The sequence below is a fragment of the Pinus tabuliformis genome, chromosome 5_2 (genome assembly GCF_031772625.1).
Source record: "Pinus tabuliformis cultivar Carrire ecotype Pingquan chromosome 5_2, CPIR1, whole genome shotgun sequence".
Taxonomy (NCBI): Eukaryota; Viridiplantae; Streptophyta; class Pinopsida; order Pinales; family Pinaceae; genus Pinus; species Pinus tabuliformis.
In genome coordinates, this window is record NC_142306.1 from 157,556,987 (window position 1) to 157,579,513 (window position 22,527).

Consider the following 22,527-nt stretch of genomic DNA (forward strand, 5'->3'; position numbering starts at 1 on the left):
CCTTAATCTGCAAAAAAAAATTGTCAGAAAAGAACATGCCGAATGAGTTTGAACTATGTAAGGGAACCTGCAAACATTTTGGGGGAAGGTGAAATAATTTGAGAGAATTTAAAAGGTTTGTCTGTTAGCAAGCTACCATGAATTACTAATGTTAGGTGAAATCATTAATGATCACAACGTCGAGACAATCACATCTCTACTTGAAAGGAATTTTCTGATTTGCAACATCTTGTAGTATACACTTCAAAAGCATATTATGGCTCTGCATTTTTATTCTAGAAAAATTCGACTAATAGCAGACGATATTCAATATTCGTAATTATAGAATTTGGTTGTGGCAGGGCATGGTCGAGGCAGAAAAGTGAGCATAAAGGTTCATCGGAAAAATAACAACATCGGCATTGCATAGGTGGTGGTTGTTTTTTCCACAAATATTATGGTGTCCTTGGCCCCCATGAATGTTGGGGAGCCCTTCGTGTCCATTGGAAATAATGTATAGGTCGATGGCACTATGTTGGATGACATACTACCCCTAATGGAACCTTCGTCATCCATTCCAGTGAAAATAAAAGGCACTAATGCAATTTCTACTCCAATTGTTCAGACATTTACATACCCTCGCAAAAATATTGCCAAATGTATTGCATTCCAAGAAGGCAGATACAAAAGTTATGAGTATGGACGCCAGGGGAACCGTACCACATAGTTGTTGAGGAAAGTAAAATCAATGCTCTTGAATAATGATGTTCTTGTAGGCAATTTGAGTGGTTCAAATAAGGTTATTAGCACATTATGTGCTTTACACCATGTCTTGGGAGGTGTATAACTCAAAATGATTCCTACTTTATTCTTCATGGCATAAAGACATTGCACCTTTGTGTACAGTAACAACATTCAAGAGATTTAAGGATTTCCTGCACTTTAGAGGCACATCCAAAGGTTTCTCATTATCTTGGTCTTGAAAGTCATCTAGGGCGTCACATTGCCAAGTGCTAAGTGGACTACATACTTGGAGATAATCCTCTCAATCTATCATAAATGATGGGATATGGTTTTCACTTCCCTCAATATGTTCATCACCTAGCTCCATTTTTACACCTTAGTAACAATATATCATTATCATATATCATGTTATGGTGGCTTGAGCTTATTTTGTAAAAGAAATCCCAACCCAAATCTTTTGGTGGGGGCATTTGTGGGAGTAGACTTGGCTTCATATTATATGGTTAATATGGCCTACCTAGAAAGGGTGTTTTGTTTAAGCATAACAGAAGCACTTAGATTTCTTGATAGCTTTATTGCAATCAATCCTGTGAGAATCTACAAAGATAAGCCACCATATCTCTACCAAATAGATCGACAAGCGATCTCGAGGTTCATTACAAGGTATTTCTATCCTCGAAACCTTGTTCATCATGGTTATGGGTCAACCACACAAAACCCTTTGCCAACAAAGTCCATTTTCTCAGCCACACATTTTCCACCTCACGGCTATCCCACCAGCATTACAGGGTATCTCTATCCTCGGCTCTTCATTCATCATGTTTATGGGTCAACCACACAAAACCCTTGCCATCGAAATCCATTTGCTTGGCCACACATTGTCAATATCACAATTGTATCACAAGCATTAGAGGGTATCTGTATCCTCGAATATTCATGAATCATGGTTATAGATTATCAACAAACCCTTAGTTATGGGCCAACCTCGCAAAACCCTTGTCTTTTGTCAGTGTCCTATAATTATATGTAATTTGATTCTTCAGTTGTTTATTTGGCATTTCTCCTATGATGAAGACATCTGGCTTGATTGGGCTCGGTTGATTTCAATTTGCCTAATCCTTCATCACCCTGCTGCACCCTTCATACCCTGCCCTCCATTTTTCACCCCTCCATCATTTTCATCCATTACACACAAACAAGCTTAGGATAAAAAAATAAAAAATAATAGGTTAAAAATGTTTAGAGACATTTTTTTAGCATTAATTAGAATAAATTAGTGTAGTTATATTAGTTGTTAATAATAAATTAATTATTAATTAATTAATTATTAATTAATTAATTATTAATTAAGTAAGTAATTAAGTTAGTGTTTAGGTTAGAATTAAAAAAAGAAAAAAAAAGAAAAAAAAAGAAAAAAAAGAAAAGAGAAACATTAAAAACAAAATAATAATACAATTAAAAATATATATAAAAAAATAAAAAACAAAAAAAATTACAAACTTATCATGCTCCCTCTCTTCATTTCGGAACCCTCCCCCCCGCCCACCCTCCTCTTCATCACTCAAGCCATGGGGGGTGCGAAATAGATGGTTTTGAGGAGGAGGCCCCCCCCCCACATGGCACAACCTTAGCAATTCAGACCCCCCGCCCCCCTCCAATACCACTTACCACTCCAGGGGGGGGTCCGAAATCCACTTTTTCAAACTCGCCTTCCAAAAACCATTTTTTCTACAGTTTTACCATTCTGATTCCGAGAGAGATTCCGGGAAAACGGTAATGAATTTTGAAAAAATGAAAGAGGTTTTTGTTCAGCATGGGCTGAAGAACAATAACCTCTCCCATAATTTACACAGGTGTCTTCAGTTGGGAGAATCAAATCTCTGAGTTTACCCCTATTTTCAGCACTTCGACCCGTTTTTTGTGGAAATCAGTCCAAGATTTTCAGGGATTTATGTCTATCTTTGGCTGAGGTAGTTGAATTTGACCTCCTGATCCTAGGAGAGGATCTCTTCTATATATTGTAAGAATTCTAATTATAATAAGGAAGAGTAAAAAATTCATAAGAAGGGAAGAGTCCCATTCTGTAACGGTTCTCATTGTGTTTCAAGTGACGGTTTGCAAAGGAATAAAAGATCAGTTGTTCAGGATTCAAGAGGTGTACCAAATGGTGAAGTTTTCTCCTGTTGTTATGTGTTTATCCACTGTATTTATTTCTCTGTATTTCTGAATCCTCAATTGTAAAACAAAAAGTGAAGATTAAGATTTGCTATTTGAGCACCTTATTTCTGGCTGTGTTACAATTTACATGTTTTCTACTGATGCCAAATCGAGGAATTCTTAATTGCTCCTGGGTTTTTGCTGACTTTCTCTCTCCTCAATCCATTTTATTCTCAGAGATCCATGCAGTGCACCTAGCTTGCCCTGTTTCACTCCCATTTGTTGTTTCCGCAAGTTGATCACCCCAAGCCTTTGACTCCATTGCCCAATGGCCCTCTCCCTTGCTTTCCCCACCAAACCCATTTAAAAAACCAAACTTGTGCTCATTAACTAGCCTAATATCCATTCAGCCAACAAAGCTAAATCTCAAAGAGAGAGCCCTCTTTGAAGCTGGCAGGGCTAGATCCTAGCTCCAAAAGTGGTTTTGATGTTACCTCAGTGATTTTGTTTTTAGCCTCGAAATTACAGAGTGCTAACATAGTGGCGACCATACTGGGGGAACGAAGTTCTTCAGAAACAATTTTCAAGATTCAGATCTGGTTGGTGATGGTGGACAAACAGCCAGACGCAAAAAGGTTGAAAGCCTCCACCTGGTGACTCCACACAATTTATGTGATCTAAAGACTCCACTGGTAAAAGAATCCAGAGTTGTTGAGAACCTATGGTGACTCCATTCTAGCATTGAGTGTTTTCAAGATGGATTCAAGAATACAATGCAGGTATGCTCCTTTGGACAGGTCAAAGGTTCCAGGTTTTCCAAATCCTATGCCCAATGTTGATTGGTTAAAGAATCTTCCATTGTTTAAAGATGAAACAAGAGATGATGCTACTTTACATTTATTAAGGTTTCATATGCACATCCGAAAGTTTAAAGTCAAATTCCATGAAGATTGTCTTATGAAAATATTTATGGCAACTTTAGAGGAAAAGGCTAGATCTTGGTATGAAAATTTACCAGCCTCTAGCATATGTTCTTTAAAGCATTTTCATATTGTATTTCATGACAAATACAAGGAAAGTTATTCATCTTTGTTGCTAATTCAAAACTGTTGTGACAATTTTGAAAGTTTTATTCAATATCTGGAAGATTACTATGATGATGATTAGTTCATGGATGATGAAATATTAGAGGCTTTAAAAGAAAAGTATTTTCAGAAAGTAGAATCCCTGCTTGAATTGTCCTCTCCTCAGGAAGAAAAAGATGATGTATGTTTTTTAGAGGTCCATGAAGTTTCCCCATAGGAAAAAATTCTTGCAGCACAACAAACTGATCAGCCAAAGGGTAAAGAAGAAATTCAGCTTCTTGAACTTGCTCAAGTAGAGGACAACAGTGAAAATCAACAACAGTCTAGTGATATGGAAATAGAGGCGGTAGAGCTTAAAAGTATTGATCCACAAGAGCATCTTCAGCAAGTAGTGGTTTCTTCAGAAATTAAAGACCAATCAAATTTATTTGATGAAAACCATCTCTCAAATTTTCTCTCCTTGGATGTAAATAAAATAAGACAACATACTTTTATAGATCATGTTCCTTCATTTGAAATTAATGAGAGTTTGCAACTCCCTTGCAAGCTTCTATATGACAAAGATAATGATAAGGACTTCCCTGTTGTATATGATATGGTTGTTATATTTGATGAAGATCAAGAGCATTCAGAGCACTTGGTTACAGTGGATAACAAGGAGGAGAAACAATTTGCTTCCTTTCTATTTCAAGAGAATCACTTAAATCAAGCAACAGTTTGGAATGAGGTTTGTTTTCCTATTACAAATCATCCAGAAGATCTTATGTGGCAGGATTACCATGATCCTTTGGTCAATATATTGCAGTCATCAGTAGAAGAAGAATTTTCCAAGTTCATCAATAGAGCTATTGAATCTAGTGGAAAAGTTAAGATGCCATTTTCTGAATTTACTTTTCTACCTAGAGAAGTAGAATGAAAACTTCTGTTAAGTATCCATTTACTTGACTGGTTGCATTGGAAGTTTGTTATTACTTGATATGGCAGTCTTTTTATCAGACTAGAGTAGGTAGATGAGTGCAAATAAGCTCAATACTCTGAGCATCTTTCCAGTTTTAGTTTCAGATTGCTTTTCAGTTTTCAGTTCAAGTATGTTTCAAGCTTCAGTTTGCAGAGAATTCTGATTTCAGCTTCAAGATTTTCAGCCACAGATCAGGTTGTAGATTTGGGACCAGCCCAATGGATCAGGCTACTAGTCTACAATGTTCTTGACACCTCCTAAAGGAGAGTGCCATCCCTGATTGGAGCCATTGTTAATATCCTATAATTATAGGTAACTTGATTCTTCAGCTGTTTATTTGGCATTGTGCCTATGATGAAGACATTTGGCTTTATTGGGCTCGGTTGATTTCATTTTGCCTAATCCTTCATCACCCATCCTCCATTTTTTCACTTGTCCATCATTTTCATCCATTATACACATAAACAAGATTAGGATAAAAAAATAAAACATATTAGGTTAAAAATGTTTAGAGGCATTTTTTAACATTAATTAGAATAAATTAGTGTAGTTATATTAATAGAACTAGGTTAGAGTTGTTAATAATAAATTAATTAATAATTAATTAAGTTAGTAATTAAGTTAGTGTTTAGGTTAGAAAAAAAAAACAACAACACCAACTAAAATGAGAAACATTAAAAACAAAATAATAATACAATTAAAAAAATATATAAAAAAACATTATAAAAATAAAAAACAAAAAACAAAATTACAAACTTACCATACTCCCTCTCTTCATTTCGGAACCACCACCCCCCCCCCTCTTCATCACTCAAGCCATGGGGGGGGGGGGGGGGGGGGTGCGAAATAGATGGTTTTGAGGAGGCCCCCCCATGTGGCGCTGCCTCAGCAATTCAGACCCCCCCTCCCCCCTCCAATACCACTTACCACTTCAGGGGGGTCCAAAATTCACTTTTCCTTCTTCAAAACCACCTTCCAAAAACCATTTTTCTGCAGTTTTACCAGTCTATTTCCGAGAGATATTCCGAGAAAACGGTAATGAATTTTGAAAAACTAAAAGAGGTTTTTGTTCAGAACAGGCTGCAAAACAATAACCTCTCCTAGAATTTACATAGGTGTCAGCAGTCAGGAGAATCAAAGCCATCTTTGAGCCCGATTTTTCAGGTTTCCTGTTCTTCCTATTTTGGTCATGATTTTGCGGCAGAGATTTTGGCAAGCTGGAGATGAATTAAGAAAAAATGAAAGAGGTTTTTATTCAGCACAGGCTGAAGAACAATAAATTATCCCATAATTTACACATGTGTCTTCAGTTGGGAGAATCGAATCTCTGAGTTTACCCCTGTTTTCAATAGTTCAGTTCCATTTTTTATGGCATGGAAGCTGTGATTTTGCGACAGAGATTTTGGCAAGTTGGAGATGAATTTTGGAAAACCAAGAGAGGTTTTTGTTTAGCACGGGCTGAGAAACAAAAATTCTCCCAAAATTTATACATGTGTATTCAGTTAGGAGAATCAAATCTCTGAGTTTACCCTTGTTTTCAGCAGTTCAGCCCATTTTTTGTGGCAATCAGTCCAAGATTTTCAGGGATTTGTGTCTATCTTTGGCTGAGGTAGTTGAATTCGACCTCCTAATCCTAGGAGAGGATCTCTTATATATATTGTAAGAATTCTAATTATAATAAGGAAGGGGAAAAAATTCATAAGAAGGGAAGAGTCCCATTCTGTAACTATTCTCACTGTGTTTCAAGTGACAGTTTGCAAAGGAATAAAAGATCAGCTGTTCAGGATTCAAGAGGTGTACCAAATGGTGAATTTTTCTCCTGTTGTTATGTTTTTATCCACTGTATTTATTTCTCTATATTTTTGAATCCTCAATTGTAAAACAGAAAGTGAAGATTAATACTTGCTATTTGAGCACCTTATTTCTGGCTGTGTTACAATTTACATGTTTTCTATTGATGCCAAATCAAGGAATTCTTAATTGCTACTGGGTTTCTACCGACTTTCTCTCTCCTTCTATCTCCTCAATCCATTTTATTCTCAGATATCCATGCAGTGCACCTAGCTTGCCCTGTTTCACTCCCATTTGTTGTTTTCGCAAGCTGATCACCCCAAGCCTTTGACTCCATTGCCCAATGGCCCTCTCCCTTTCTTTCCCCACCAAATCCATTTAAAAAACTAAACATGTGCTCATTAACTAGCCTAATATCCATTCAGCCAACAAAGCTAAATCTCAAAGAGAGAGCCCTCTCTGAAGCTGGCAGGGCTAGATCCCAACTCCAAAAGCGGTTTTGATGTTACCTCGGTGATTTTGTTTTCAGCCTTGGAATTACAAAGTGCTAACTTCAAAATCACTTGGTCACAACTCATCTTCGACAAAGGCTTCTCTGGAAGGAACTTCACGTAATTGGGACCATTTATTCCTAAGTGGGGAGGAATGATCTGAATGGAAATTCACCCATGGTGTTTAACCATGGTAATGTAACTAAAGGATATAAATAACTAAACCACAGTATTATCCACCCATGGTATTTTCCCACCCATGGTAATGTAATTAAAAAAAAGCTATAAATAACAAGCCTCCTTTTGTAAGAGGGCAGATTGTCCAGCACAATGTAGTTGTGATCTGATTAATAATATTAGATTTTTGTGCTAAGATTCTCCTCAGATTAGAAACAAAATGCTTTCATTGTGCTTAAGGATTCATGAGTTTTGCAAGTGTAAAATGAGTTTTTATGTTAATTTTATGAGCAATTTTAACATAAATAAGAGACTGAACAACAACATAAAAATGTACAAAACATCACCAAAAACACATCACAATAGGAACATGATGAAGGAGTTCACCTCTCCTAGGCTACGTCTCCTTGGTCCAAGTTCCAATGGCTTGGGCCTCTCTATTATGCTCAAAAGTGTAAAAATATGTGTTTACAATGTTCAAATGCTTCTGAAACCTGCTCCAATGAGTCAAGAATGTCCAAAAATGGCTACCTAGCCTCTTTTTGCATCCAATTTGGTCGAAAACTGGAGAAGTTATGACCTCTCCTAGTTTTCCCACTATTGGCTCTACATTTTGCACACAATCCGGCATCATCCCACCAATTCACCCCATTTTCTACTCATGGAGCGACAAATTCCCTGGATTTTAGGCGGATTTGTAGGACCATTAATTTAGCCGCTGAGGCCTAAAAACCAAAAGATTGGTCATATGGGGGGGCATGCACCCAGGGGCTAGCCCCCAGCACTAGCCCCCTCCATCCATCAGTCACATTACATGCTAGCGATTTGTTCAGGAGTGTTCACATGTGGAGGCCCATTGGCGGTGACTGCTAGTGGTCTTCGTTGGCAGAGAACTTGGAAGTTACATTTAACGTTGGTCAGGGTTGACATGGGGGGCAGTTAAGTCTGCCTGCCTCTCCCATACTATGCGGCATTAACATTTAATATGAACCCGCCTCCCCGATACTATGCAACATTAACATTTAATATGAACCCGCCTCCCATACATGTTAAGTAACAACCTGCAAGTGCGTTGGTAAGTCATTGCATTCTTGAATGGGAGGTCGCGGGGTCGAGCCCGACCTCCGCCCTATTCGCCATATAAATTTTAATAGGCCATTAGGAGGACACGTCGCGACCTCAGACTTAGCCACGCCACCTCCTCATGGGTCAGAACAAAAACACGTGGACCAATAATATGAAGCCAACGAAACAAAATATTCTAATAATATTCCTCTTGCCACCTAGGTGGTATGGATGCCCAGTCAACATCCCTGTCAGCCACTTGCAAATTTTTTTGCTTATTTGACAAAGTGAACAGATCACGTTTCTGGGAGCATACGGTGTCTGTTTCACATGAAACGAGTTGCATCAGATTCAGGACGACGAGCCCTATGCGTTTGTTCAGGTTCCACACCATTCTGACAACTTTGATTTCTGAGCATAATTTAAGCACCTAAGCATTCCTCCCCATTGGAATCCTTTTGGACCCCAAAAGATCAATTTCATTTTTCCAGCAGGTGAGGGTACATTTCCCTCACCTTTCCAATCTCTATCCATTTGGCTTTTGAAGGATTTGTACCCTTGAGCCCCACTCGAAGATAATCGACACTTCCCCTTTTCGATGTCCTTGTTCTTCTGTCAAGTATAGTGTCTTGTTGAAGCTCATCAAGAAATTCTAGAGAAAAGTCTTCAATAGATGGAATTTGAACATTCTCTCCTTGATCTTCAATCAAAGGAGGCTCATACAACCTTAAATTCTCAACATTAACAACAACATAAATTTGCATATATGAATACAAATCCAACCTGAAGGCATTGTTACCAATCTTTTCCAAAATTTTGAATGGACCATATCTAATTGGTTTTAGCTTTTGCCCTTCTCCTTGGGCCTCTCTTTACTAATATGAATCCAAAATTCATCATCAACTTGGAACTTTTGATCTATATGATGCTTGGCATGCCTTGCTTTGTACTTGCCTTGGCTATTTCAAGTTGTTCTTGAACTTTTTGGTGTACCAATTGGATTTGTTCAATCAAATTTCTTGCTTTGTCTATGTCGCTATGACCATTAATAGCAACATATTTGCCAAAAATGAAAATCAAAAGGAGATTTAGGCAAGTATCCCTGACATGCCTCAAATGATGATGTTTGAGTTGAAGAATGCTTGGCCCAATTGTAAGTGTTGAATATAGTGCAATTGTTCATCCCACAACTTAGGATGCTTGCTGCAATACCCACGAAGAATGTGTATCACTATTTTGTTCACCACCTCTATTTGACCATATGTTTGTGGATCAAAATTTGTACTCTTTTTCTGTTTTGTGTCCATGAATCCCCACAAGCTTGACCAAAAATTCCCAACAAAGCGAGGATCTCGATCACTAATAATCGGTGTGGGCAATCCAAAATGCACCCATACATTCTGAAAGAATAACTGAGCAGTCTGTTCAACTGTAACTTTCTTTTTACATGGCATAAAAATACACATTTTGTTGAACCTATCCACAACTAGATACAAATAATCATGACCTATTTTTGACAATGAAAGACCTCCTACAAAATCCATAGAAACACTCTCCCACAGTCGTGAAGGAACCGAAAGTGGTGTGTACAATCCTAACTTCCTATTGCTAGGCTTACTAATTGCACATAATGAACATCCTTTAATAAAATGTGACACACATTCAAGCATATGAGGCCAATAAAAATACCTCTGTAGATGTGCCACCATCTTACTTACACTGAAATGACCAGTAATAAGAGAAGTATGTACCTCTCTTATGATGTTAACTCTTTCTCCCTATGGAATCCAAATCTTGCCAATATGGTACAATAAGTTATCATGCAAATGATAATCCAATTCATCTACTTGGTTACCTTGACTCAAGCTTGCATAAACATCTTGAAACTCATTGTCCAATGCATATTGCTCAATGTAACTTTCAGGGAAAACAGATTATGCTTGAGTAAAGTAGTTGCACTAACAATAGGCCTAGAAAGCATATCAACAACTTTATTGTAGATACATTTCTTATACCTTATTACCAAGTGGAATTGTTGAAGAAAACCCATCCATCGGAAGTGCCTTGATTGTTGCAACTTTGATTGAGATTGCAAGTATTACAATGGTTGATGATCAATGTGAATGATTGTTTCCTTACCCATCAAGTAGTGTTTCCACTTTTTCACACTTTGCACCAATGCATACAATTCCTTGTCATATGTAGGATAGTTAATCACTGCACCATTAAAATTTTCCGAATGAAAACAGATAGGTTTACCATGTTGCATGAGGACTGCACCCATGGCATAGTCACTAGCGTCAGTCTGAATCTCAAATGATTGTCTCAAGTTTGGAAGTGCAAGTACTGGCGCTGAACTAATCTTTTCCTTCAATGAATCAAAGGCCTTTTGTTGTTTGCCTCCCTAGTGAAAAACCTTTTTCACACTTGTCAATGCATGCAAAGGAGCTGCTATAAGAGAAAAGTTAGCAATGAATTTCCTTTAATATTGGGATGCTCCCAAAAAACTTCTTACCTCAGTGAATTTTTTGGGCCTTGGCCAATTCAAAATGACATCAACCTTGGAGGGATCTATTTTTAACTCACGTCCTCCAACAATATGACCCAGGTAAACTAAAGAAGTTTTTCCAAACTCACACTTTGACATCTTAAGATGCAACTGTTATTTTTTCAAGACATCAAGTACTTTTCTTACATGCATGACATGTTCATATGGAGATTTACTGAAAATTAAGATGTCATCTAAGTAGACTATGAAAAACTCATCAAGAAATGGCATTAACACATCATTCATCATACGCATGAATGTAGCAGGAGCATTACATAAACCAAAAGGCATAACTAGCCATTCAAACACATATTGTTTTGTTTTGAATGTTGTGTTCCAAATGTGCCCTTCATCTATTCTAATTTGATGGTAGCCACTCCTTAAGTCCAACTTAGTAAAATACTTTTCATCTTTCAATTGATCAAGTAAATCATCTATTCTAGGCAGTGGGTAATGGTTCTTTACTGTAATTTTGTTCAATGCATGGAAGTCCACACACATGCGCCATGTTCCATCCTTCTTTGGCACCAAGACAATAGGTGAACCACATGACAAGGAAGATGGCCTGATGATCCCTTTATCCAACAACTCTTTAATTTTCTTCTTAATTTCTTCACTTTCCATCACTGACATCATGTACATGCCAATGTTAGGAAGAGGACAATCTTGTTGCAACTGTATCTCATGTTGGATTCCTCTCTTGGGAGGTAATCCCTTTGGTTCCTGAAACATCTCATGATATTGTTTAACTACATCAACCAATTCATATTTAAAATTGGAATCACAATATTTAAAAGCTTCATTATCAACATCATTCTTGGGTTTGATCATTAGAAGCACAAATTTCTTTCTTGAATTCACTAGTATTTTCATCTACCTCACATTAACAATTGAAATATTTAGTTTCTTGTTATGAGCTCTCACAATATATTCTATTCCATATTTGAACAAATGATATTTGTTTTCATGTCTATGGAAGATAGATTTTCTGTCATAAAGGTACAGGCTGTTCAAAACTATGCCACATATACCTAATGGCACATCATCAAGCTCCACTTCATCTATGAAATTCACAGTAATGGTGAATTTCAGTTTACACTTTCTAGTAACTTGCAATTGTGCATTGTCACACACCCATCTAAGTGGATATGGTTTATGATGTGGAATGGTTTCCAAGTTTAAACTTTTGACAATATTTTCAGAGATAAGATTGGCTTGAGATCCACTGTCAAAAAGTGTATCAATCTTGTTATGTTTTGAGATCACCCTTATGTGAAAACGTTCAATCATCCTCTTTTCATTTGGAGTTTCATTTTGTGAATTTGAAGAACTAGTGCTAGCAATGGATTATTTTCCTTTTATACCCATTGTTTGGTCAATTTAGTGTGTCTTAAATTTCTATTTAAAATGTCAATCCGGGAGTCGTAAACTGCTGAAGTGAAGTGCACTGTATATGCAAGATAACCGATTTCTTAGTCTTTTGTCATTTTTGAGTTTTTTTTTTAGTTTGTTTTTGGGTTTATCTTCTGTGGATTCCCTAGTGTGAGATGGCGAAATTGAAAGTCAAGTATGGATGGTAATGGTGATTTCTACAATGATTCAAGTATGGATGGTAATGGTGATTTCTACAATGATTTTCCAAACTTTAAAGTTCTCAAAAAGAAGGTTTCAAACTGACTGTGATGAAATCAATTCTCAAAAGGAAATAAATGTACCAAAACAGTGAACTAGTGACAATGGCCCAGTATCCTTACTGCTGTATGAAAAGAAAATAAAAACTGAACTCAAAGCAACTCAAAGACTGAAAGCAAAGCAAACTAAATCACACTACTTCAACCCACATTCTGACCCTTCACCTTTCGACTCGCTCCGGCTATAGGAAGTAAGCATAAACAAGCTGAGTAATATGATATCTAAATCGCAGGAAATCAAATTGCATAAAAGGAAACTAAGATTAAACTACTCATTCATATTTCAATTCTTGAAAATGACATAAGTAATTTAATCTCTAACTTGCAGGAAATCAAACTAAATCATACTACATCAAATAATATTTTGATTCCTCACTAATTGAGTCGCTTGGCTATAGGAAGGAAATCATAAACAGATGAGTAATATGATACCTAAATGGCAGAAAAGTAAATAAGCAAAGCAAAACTGAAAGAAATGACAATGCTGGAATTAAAACTTAGTAAATGAATCAGCAGAAAGGACAAGATGATCTCATGTCAGTAGTCATTAAAACTATGTAATTTTCCCAGGCTGCCTACAAAAACCTGTAAGAAAAGCACTGATCAGCTAACAATCATGAGAAAACATAAAAGAAAATATGGACAGCAGTTAACATGATTATCAGAACAGCGTAATATATACAAGCTAATGATTATAAAAGCAGTAAATGAAAGCAAGTAAGAAACTATACAATAGATACAGAGCCTTGGTGTACAGGGGCCCTCTGCAACCTCAGCCAGTCAATACTCAGTCACAAATCGAATTCAAGAATGCTGTCTTCTCATATATTAAAGTGCAGTAATAAGACAAAAGTAAAGCACGGTACAGTGGGCTTATAACAACAGTCAAAATTACATCTGAAAAGCTAACTATCCAGCGTATACCAACGCGTTATTTATAAGTGAAAATGCTGCAACTAATTCCTAGATTCTACGCTGCCAAACAGACACGTAAATCTCCACGGCCTGAGATCTAGCGGTATGGTAATTATGACAGTTAAATCCATGGAGTGGTGGCTGCTCGATTCAGTTCACGGGTTGATCCACAGGTGTGCCAACACCTCCGGAAATTGAGGATCGTGCCACGCAAACCTTCACGTGGGAAAAACAGAGCCGTGCCACCGCAAAACTCTTGGTTTGACCCCTCCTTTGACCGTCTTTGACCATGGCTGTTTGTGAGTGATTCGGCTGAACTGAGGGGACACACTCCATGTACATGTCACTTGCAGCTTGCCCATGTGGCCGGTTTCTCCATTGGACACCTGTAACATAGTCTTTAACAAAATGGCTGCGGAAACTTGAGCTGGCTGCAGAAAGTGACAAGTTTTCGCAGCTGCTTGAACAAAAATCTAAATCAAACAGCAGTCATAAACATAGTTAGGGAACCATTTCATAAGCTCTTTTTAGACTAATATGCAATGATTTGACAGCCTGGTGGATCAAATAAATGGAAAAGAAGGCTGAAAAGGTATATAGGGAAGATGCAGGTTTGGGACTCAACATACCCCCATTGTGAAGGTGTTGCATGTCCTCATGCAACCAAAATTTAGTCATTCCCCTCTAATCCATATGTTCTGAAGCCTCTACTAGGACATCTAGCCCTCTTTTCTTCTTCTTTGGTGCTACCACCATCTTGGGTTTCCTTATTAGACATCTGAATTTGAGATTGATCAATTCTCTGCTCAATTTTCTGCACTTTTTCTTCAGTTTCTTATTTTTCTTCTGCCATAGTCCCAAATGAAGCATAGTGTTATCATGAATAATTTTATCTACTTTGCTCTGCTCCTTGAGTGCTTCATTTTCTTGCTTGATATGCCTGTTTAGAACCTCTAATTCAAATACCTCCCGCTTTAAGGATTGAATTTATGCATCTGGTGTCATGTGGGGCAGAGTGGTACTCGGACCTGCAGCTGATTTTTCTAAAGATTCAAGGTAGTCATATACCTCCTGTTGACTGGGATCTATTTCAGGTGTCTTTCTTGGACTGAGTTCAAAATCTTGTGGAGGAGGAGGACTGCTCTCTACCTCTGGCCGAGAAGGGCTTTCATCAATATGTGGAGGACTAGCTTCAATACTTGGCTGAGGATGAGGTGGACTACGGCCAACTGGAGGTTTCTCGGGTGTCTCCCCACCCAAGTCAATGAAGTGGGGCCGTTTTACTTGTGTTTTACTCCCCTTTCCTCTAAGCCTGGTGCTTCTCCATAAGTATGGTGGACTAGTACTCCCTTCTTGTATTCTTTGTTTCCCTTTTTCCTTTTTCTTTGTTATAGCAGCGTTTTCTTGAAGATGTACTAATCTCTCCGACAGTGTTTGATAATCTTCCTCTATAGATGGCTCAGGTGATTGGTAGACTTCTTGTATGTTTCTTTTGCCTTTCACTTTTCTCTGTTTCTTGTCTTTAGTTCCGTTCTCTTTTTCTTTTTGACCAACTTCTTGAGTTTCTGTAGTAGGAGAGTCTTGGACTATGGCACTCTTTTCTTTTCTCCTACTTTTTCTTGGTGTCTTTGGTGTACTACTTTCAGATGCCTTAGATGGCTCTTGAAAGTAGTTTCTTATCAAGAATTGTTCCCAGGTATCTTTGTTTTTCTTTAGTTGGTCCTCAATGAGAATCTTTATAAGTCCATGATGATATAGATGAGGTTCTATATTTCCTATGTGTTTTTGGACTGTAATACTCATCTTTTTCAAACTCAACAGTAAGAAATAAGGCAAATTAAGAGTTTGACTCTCTAAGAAATTCATCAACAGTCTAGCATGGTACATGTACATTGAACCAAAGCGTCCTTCGCAAGTGATAAATTTTTGGATAACTAACAGCAGACTGGCCCATTCTTCTTTCAATGCATGAACAAGAATTCCTTTAGTAAACACAGTGGTGTCCATACCTGGGTTTCTTAGCATAATTCTCCATGCCTGTTCATCCACGCTTTTGTTTTTGAACCATCGCTCACCTTCCTGGGGTAAGCCTGTGGCAGCTGCTACTATTGTTTCAGTCACCGTGAGCTTCAAGTCTCCAATCTCCACCATTTGGCCATCGAAAGACTGTGCAAAAGCTTTGGTTACCTCTTTATTATAGCCCTTAAACTTTTGGATGAAGCGTAACCATTTGGCTTTCTTCAGCAAATATTTTGCTTGAGGGTAACCTTCTAAATATTTCGGTCCTTCTGGTTCTGCCCTTAGTAGTTTTCCCATTCCTTCCTCTGTTTTGAATTTCAACTGAAATTTCAATTACGTGTGAGGGTTTAGCATAGGGAAGGTGGCTTGGTTGCAGGGTTTATGATAAAATGCAGTGGCTGCAATCGGTAAATGGATAGCAGGTAATGGGAATGCTTCGGGATTACAGGCGAAATAGAGGATGAGCAGCCACAGTGAGTTCACAAAATGAAGTAAGGACATATGTAAGAAGATGGTTTTAATAGAATGGTAAGTGAATGGAGTGAAGTCGAGATTTTTGAATTAACGGCTGCGTACGAAATATTACACGTTTTGATGGATGGCTGCGGAAAATGCGGTGGAGAGGAGCCGTAATGGGATAGGTCACATCTCATGAGTACAGGTGGTAAATGAAAGTGCAGCAGACTATGAGTTCAAACCCGAAAATCAATCATGAGACCGTTAAGAAATGAATGCATGATGTGCGGAATAATATCGTGGAATGGGAGTGGGTAATGGAGCTATCGTATCGAATCATTGCACATAGTAGAGCTTTTATGGTTTGATAACTATGCATAATCATGACTTTAATTGCTATTTGATAAAAAAATTTGCTCATACCTTTGGAAACCTTGTCATTTCTTGCTCATAGCTTTTAACCAATTGCTCTTCTTTGATGTCTTGGAGATGCTCCATGTCTTCATAGCATATGCTCAATCACACCTGCATTTTCATGATTATTGCACTAACATTTTGACTGTGAATTTGAAAAACAGAGTGGTGGTGGCTACATAAATCGTTTTTGGCTGCAGAAACTGCTTCTGGCTGTGGAAAATGCTACCAGCTGCGGAAACTGCACAACACCCTCTTGGCTGAACAAAGATAGTTATATAATAACTAACTGAGTGACAATAGTCTTGAAAGGGACTTTTATTGATGAAATGAAAATGAAATGAATGGAATGGAGTGAAAGTGAAGCAGAGTGAAGTGAAATGAAAATCAGAATGAGATGGAGTGGAATGGAAAATGAGGTAGAGTGAAGATGGAAAAAGAAGGAGAGAAGATTCATTTTTTTTTTTGGAAAATATAGAGTGTCAGGTGTCCCTGATTTTCACTCTACATTTTCTGCATAAGACCGCCAATCTGTGATTGGTTTTCAGGCTTATACAATCTTTTTTTTTTTTTAACTGAAAGAAACAAAGGCTAGGCTGGTGGGGAAGAAGTATTCTTCTCCACTAGCCTTATTGCAGAATTCTCTTGAAACATTTTGACAAATTCCTCTTTTGAGAGTGGCTTATGATAAATTTTCAATCAGTGGCTGTTAGGGCCCTATACTACTAGTGTAACCCCTTATTGTTATTAGTACAACCCACTTATTATGTTGATGTACCCATGTAGTGCCCATATTGTTACTATTGTGCCACATAGAAGCCTACTATTGTTATTATTGTGCCCTTACATTATTATTGTTATGTCGGCTCTGATTATGTTATGACCCCTTAGACTCCTATATACAGAAAGGAGGTCTTTTCATTTGTATCATCAAAGAATTGTTCATTTATGTAATGTAAAGAAGGTTGCCCCCTCGAAGAGGCTGAATTCTAAGGCGTTGATCTATCTTTTCTATCTTTTCTTGAGCTGGTTTCATAACATTTGGTATCAGAGCTTTGGATTCTAGGGTTTCGCTGCTCCAAACAGGTCATCGTGGCATTTTCGCTATAACTTTTTTCTGTGACGTTTCAGAAGTTCCAAAAAAACCCATTGGAGAAGAAATCGCGCTGAACCTTGGGTCCGAATTTCAGATCTTTTCGCGCGATATTTGCGGAGATATGATCTGAGGAAGTTGGTATTTTTGCAGACTCCTCAATTACATTCAAAACTAGTGACCTGGGGAAAATCGTCATAACTTTATCTCTGGGGATCGGATTGAAATTTCGTAAGAAGGTACAGAAAGAAGACGGACTGTAGTTTCTTGTATATCTTTTTTATATCCAAAGGATGAAACAGTGACTCGTGGCACGTCATACAAGTTCGCTCTATTGAACTAGTCTATAATCAGGTCATCTTGGGAGATTGTGCATAACTCTTCCTTGGAGAATCCAAATTGGATCAGACTAGTGGCATTGGAAAGAGGACACAGAGGGCTACTATAGGTCACAATTTCAGAACTTAAAGATTTGAAAGTACAGAGTTACAGCTATTTCAAGATCAAGCTCCTAAAATCAAGAAAAAGCAAGATGAGGAAGTTTGATGGCAAGGATCCGGTAAATTGGATACTTCAGATGGAGCAATATTTTGATCTACATGGTGTACAACTATTACAAAAGGTATGTATTACATCTTCATATTTAGAACCAGATCAATTTTTATGGTATGAAGGGCTTTGTTCTCGTAAACAACTTGTTACGTGGTCAATTTTCATGGAGGAAATGATAGCACATTATGAGGATACAAAGAGCAACACCTTCTTTAGAGCAACACCACAACAATTGGAAAGAGTAAAAGCACTTTGTGACATATTGGAAAGCAAAATTATGGAAACCAAGAAGCATACCCCTCACAACTATAAAGATGAAAGTGTTGTTTCTCCTAGCCTTCCACAACCTACAAGGGTTACACCACAACAATTGGAAGAAAAAAGAGAAAAAGGGCTTTGTTACAATTGTGATAGCAAATGCACTAAAGGTCATAAGTGTGCTGAGAAGAAATTATTTTACATAGAATATGAAGAGGAGGAAGAAAAGGATCATGAAACATCAAAGGAAGAAGATATACGCTAGGACCCCACCCTAGAGAAAGAAGAAATGAATCAGATGATATCTTGTAAAGCATTGGCAGGAATTACCACTCCTCAAACTCTCAAGATAGAAGGACATATCAAGAAGAAAAAGGTGCAAGAAGTGAAAGATCACATCGAGAAAGAAGAAATGAATCCAACCATATCTTGTAATTCATTGGTCAAAATTACCACTCCTCAAACTATCAAGATAGAAGGACATATCAAGAAGAAAAATGTTCAAGAAGTGAAAGATCACATCGAGCATCAAGAAATGAATCCGACCATATCTTGTAAAGGATTGAAAGAAATTACCACTCCTCGAACTCTAGAAATAGAAGGACATATCAAGAAGAAAAAGGTTCAAGCAATGAAAGATCACATCGAGCATCAACAACAAGTTCTCCAACTTTTAAAGGATAACATCACTTCGGTGCAAAATCAAACGGAACAACAAGTAGATCAACATTGTAGTGAAAAATGTTTTGATGTAGGTGATTGGGTATTTTTACTGCTACATCTCAAGCAAGCTATTTATGAGAAGGAAATGTTGGCAATACTACATGCACTTAAAAAATGGCGACCTTACCGAATGGGAAGACTCTTCAAGGATGAGGATCTGGAAGCATTGTTTTGTGCTATTTCTATTATCCAACCAGATTGGATAAATGAAGCAAAAGATGAATGGAAGAAGGACGAAGAAGTATGGCCACTTATTCAAAAGTTGCAAAATATCTCAATTCAAACAATATTGCCAGAAATTGAAGAGGAAGGAAAAATCATATTGGAACCTGGAGCAATCATAGAAACAAGAACCCGATAGCTATGAAATCGATCAATTTCAAAGTATCTCATCAAGTGGAAGAACTTACCCGCTGAAGATTCCACATGGGAGGACAAGAATTTTATACAGAAGCATCAAGAACTACTCAAGCGTTGAGGACAACGCTTTTTGAAGGAGAGGGGCATGTTAGGGCCCTATACTACTAGTGTAACCCCTTATTGTTATTAGTACAACCCACTTATTATGTTGATGTACCCATGTAGTGCCCATATTGTTACTATTGTGCCACATAGAAGCCCACTATTGTTATTATTGTGCCCTTACATTATTATTGTTATGTCGGCTCTGATTATGTTATGACCCCTTAGACTCCTATATATAGAAAGGAGGTCTTTTCATTTGTATCATCAAAGAATTGTTCATTTATGTAATGTAAAGGAGGTTGCCCCCTCGAAGAGGCTGAATCCTAAGGCGTTGATCTATCTTTTCTATCTTTTCTTGAGCTGGTTTCATAACAGTGGCCATTCACAATGAGAGGAGTTTGAAATTCATCAATGGTCTTGATTCTTACCACTCCATTGTTAAAGACTTTGTCAATCTCATATGGCCCAAGCCAATGGGTCTGAAATTTACCTTTAAAGTCTTTAAACTTGGAATCAAACAGTAGCGCCCAATCTCCCTCTTGAAACTTTTTCAATTTGATATATCTGTCATGCCACTTAGCTCTTTGATGTTGAACTAGATCAGTCCTTAAAATTGCTTCTTGTCTGATCTCATCTAGCTCATTCAGCTGCTCCATTCTGTGCTTTTCAGCTTCTGATAGATTCATCCCCAACTGAATTGCCATCTTGAAAGTCTTGACTTGAAACTCAATGGGGAGCAGGACTTCTTTCCCATAAACAAGTTCATAGGGAGAATGCCCTGTTGTATTCCTCCATGTAGTTCTGTAGGTCCACAAGGCTTCAGGAAGCCTCTCTGTCCAATCTCTTCTGTGTAGATGGACAGTTTTGGTGATGATGCTCTCAAGAACTTTATTTGTAGACTCCACTTGGCTATTTGCTTGCGGATGGTAAGGAGTAGATTTTCTGTGCTTGATTTTGTATTCTTCCATCAGCTTCTCCATCAAGTTAGATGTAAATTGACTTCCCTGATCTGTCACAATTTTTCTTGGGACACCAAAACGAGTAAAAATATCCTCATAAAGAAAATGAACAACTGAATTTTCAGTGGCAGAAGGCAATGCTTTGGCTTCTACCCATTTAGTGACATAATCAGTGCATACCAATATATACTTCTTCTGTTTAGATGGTGGATTAATGGGTCCAATGAAATCTAAAGCCCATTTTTCAAAATTTTTCAAAGGGTTCGATGAGTACCTATGGTTGTAATGGCATTTCATTTGAAAGAGTCGGTCTCCCAACTCTTTGGCAGCTGTCACACCTTCTGACATATTGTTTTGCATCTTTGAAGAGGGAAGGCCAATAATATCCTAAAGAAAGGATTTTATAGGCCGTCATTTTGTCAGCAAAGTGTCCACCGCAAGGTTCATCATGACATGCCTTGAGGATGTCAGGCATTTCATCTTCCCCAATACATCTTCTGATCACATAATCTAGCCCTGTTTTAAACAATTCATTAGAAATCCATGAATAATTCGAACTCTCCTGAATAATTCTTCTTTTTTTACTAGGAAATAAATGTGGAGGTAGCTTCCCTGTAACCAAATAGTTAGCAATATCTGCATACCAAGGAGTCTTAGTAGTTACTGCAAATAAATATTCATCTGGAAACTTATCCTCTACGGGAGAATCTTCGTTAGTATTTTGGATTCTAGACAAGAAATCAGCTACTGTATTTTGTTTCCCTGGTCTATCCAACACAGTAATATTGAATTCTTGTAAAAGTAAGAGCCATCTTGTAACTCTGCAATTAGTAACATGTTTGTTCATTAGATATCTAATTGCAGAATGATCAGTATGGACAAAAGTTTCATAGCCTATTATATAATGTCTAAACTTATTGATTGCATGAACAACAGCTAAGAACTCTTTTTCAGTCACAGTATAATTTAACTCGGTGGGAGTCAAATTTTTACTGGTGTAGTAAATGGCATAAGGAACTAAATCCTTTTGACCCAACACAGCTCCTAGAGCTGTATCTGAAGCATCTGTAGAAATATGGAAAGGAAGTTTCCAATTTTGCCCTCTCAAAATGGGTGCTTCAGATATTCTTGTTTTCAAAGTTTCAAATGTAGATTGAAAATCAGGATCCCATTTGAATTCACAGTCTTTTGTAAGTAATTTGAAGAGTGGAGATGCTATCTTGGTGAAGTTTTCAATAAATCTTCTATAGTATCCAGTAAATCCAAGAAAACTTCTAACATCTTTTTGACAATTTGGAATAGTCAACTTGGAGATGACTTCAACTTTTGATCTATCAACTTTAATCCCATCCCCTGAAATATGATGTCCTAAAATAATACCTTCAGTAAACATCATAAAGCATTTTTCATGACTCAATGAAAGGTTTGTTTCTTTACACCTTATAAGGACTTTTTCCAAATTCTCTAATGCCTCTTCAAATGAATTACCATAAACTGTAAAATCATCCATATAAACCTCTACACAATCATGGATTAGATCAGAAAAGATTCCTAGTACTGCCCTTTGAAATGTTGCGGGTGCATTACATATTCCAAAAGGAAGTACTCGGTAAGCAAAAGTTTCCCATGGACAAGTAAATGTGGTCTTATCTTGATCTTCAGGTGCTACCTGAATCTGATTATAGCCACTAAAACCATCCAAAAATGAAAAATATTTTTTGCCTGCTAAAGTATCTAATACTTGATCGATAAAGGGTAAAGGAAAGTGATCCTTCAAAGTTGCTTTGTTCAATTCCCTGTAATCAATGCATACCCTCCATTTACAATTCTTTTTAGGTACTATAACCAAAGGAGAAACCCATCGACTATCTGAAATTGGGTAAATGAAGTTTACATTGAGTAGTTTTTGGAGCTCTTCTTTCACTATCTCCCTAAGGTTTGGATTCATCCTTCTTTGAGGTTGTCTGATTGGTCTACTATTTTCCTC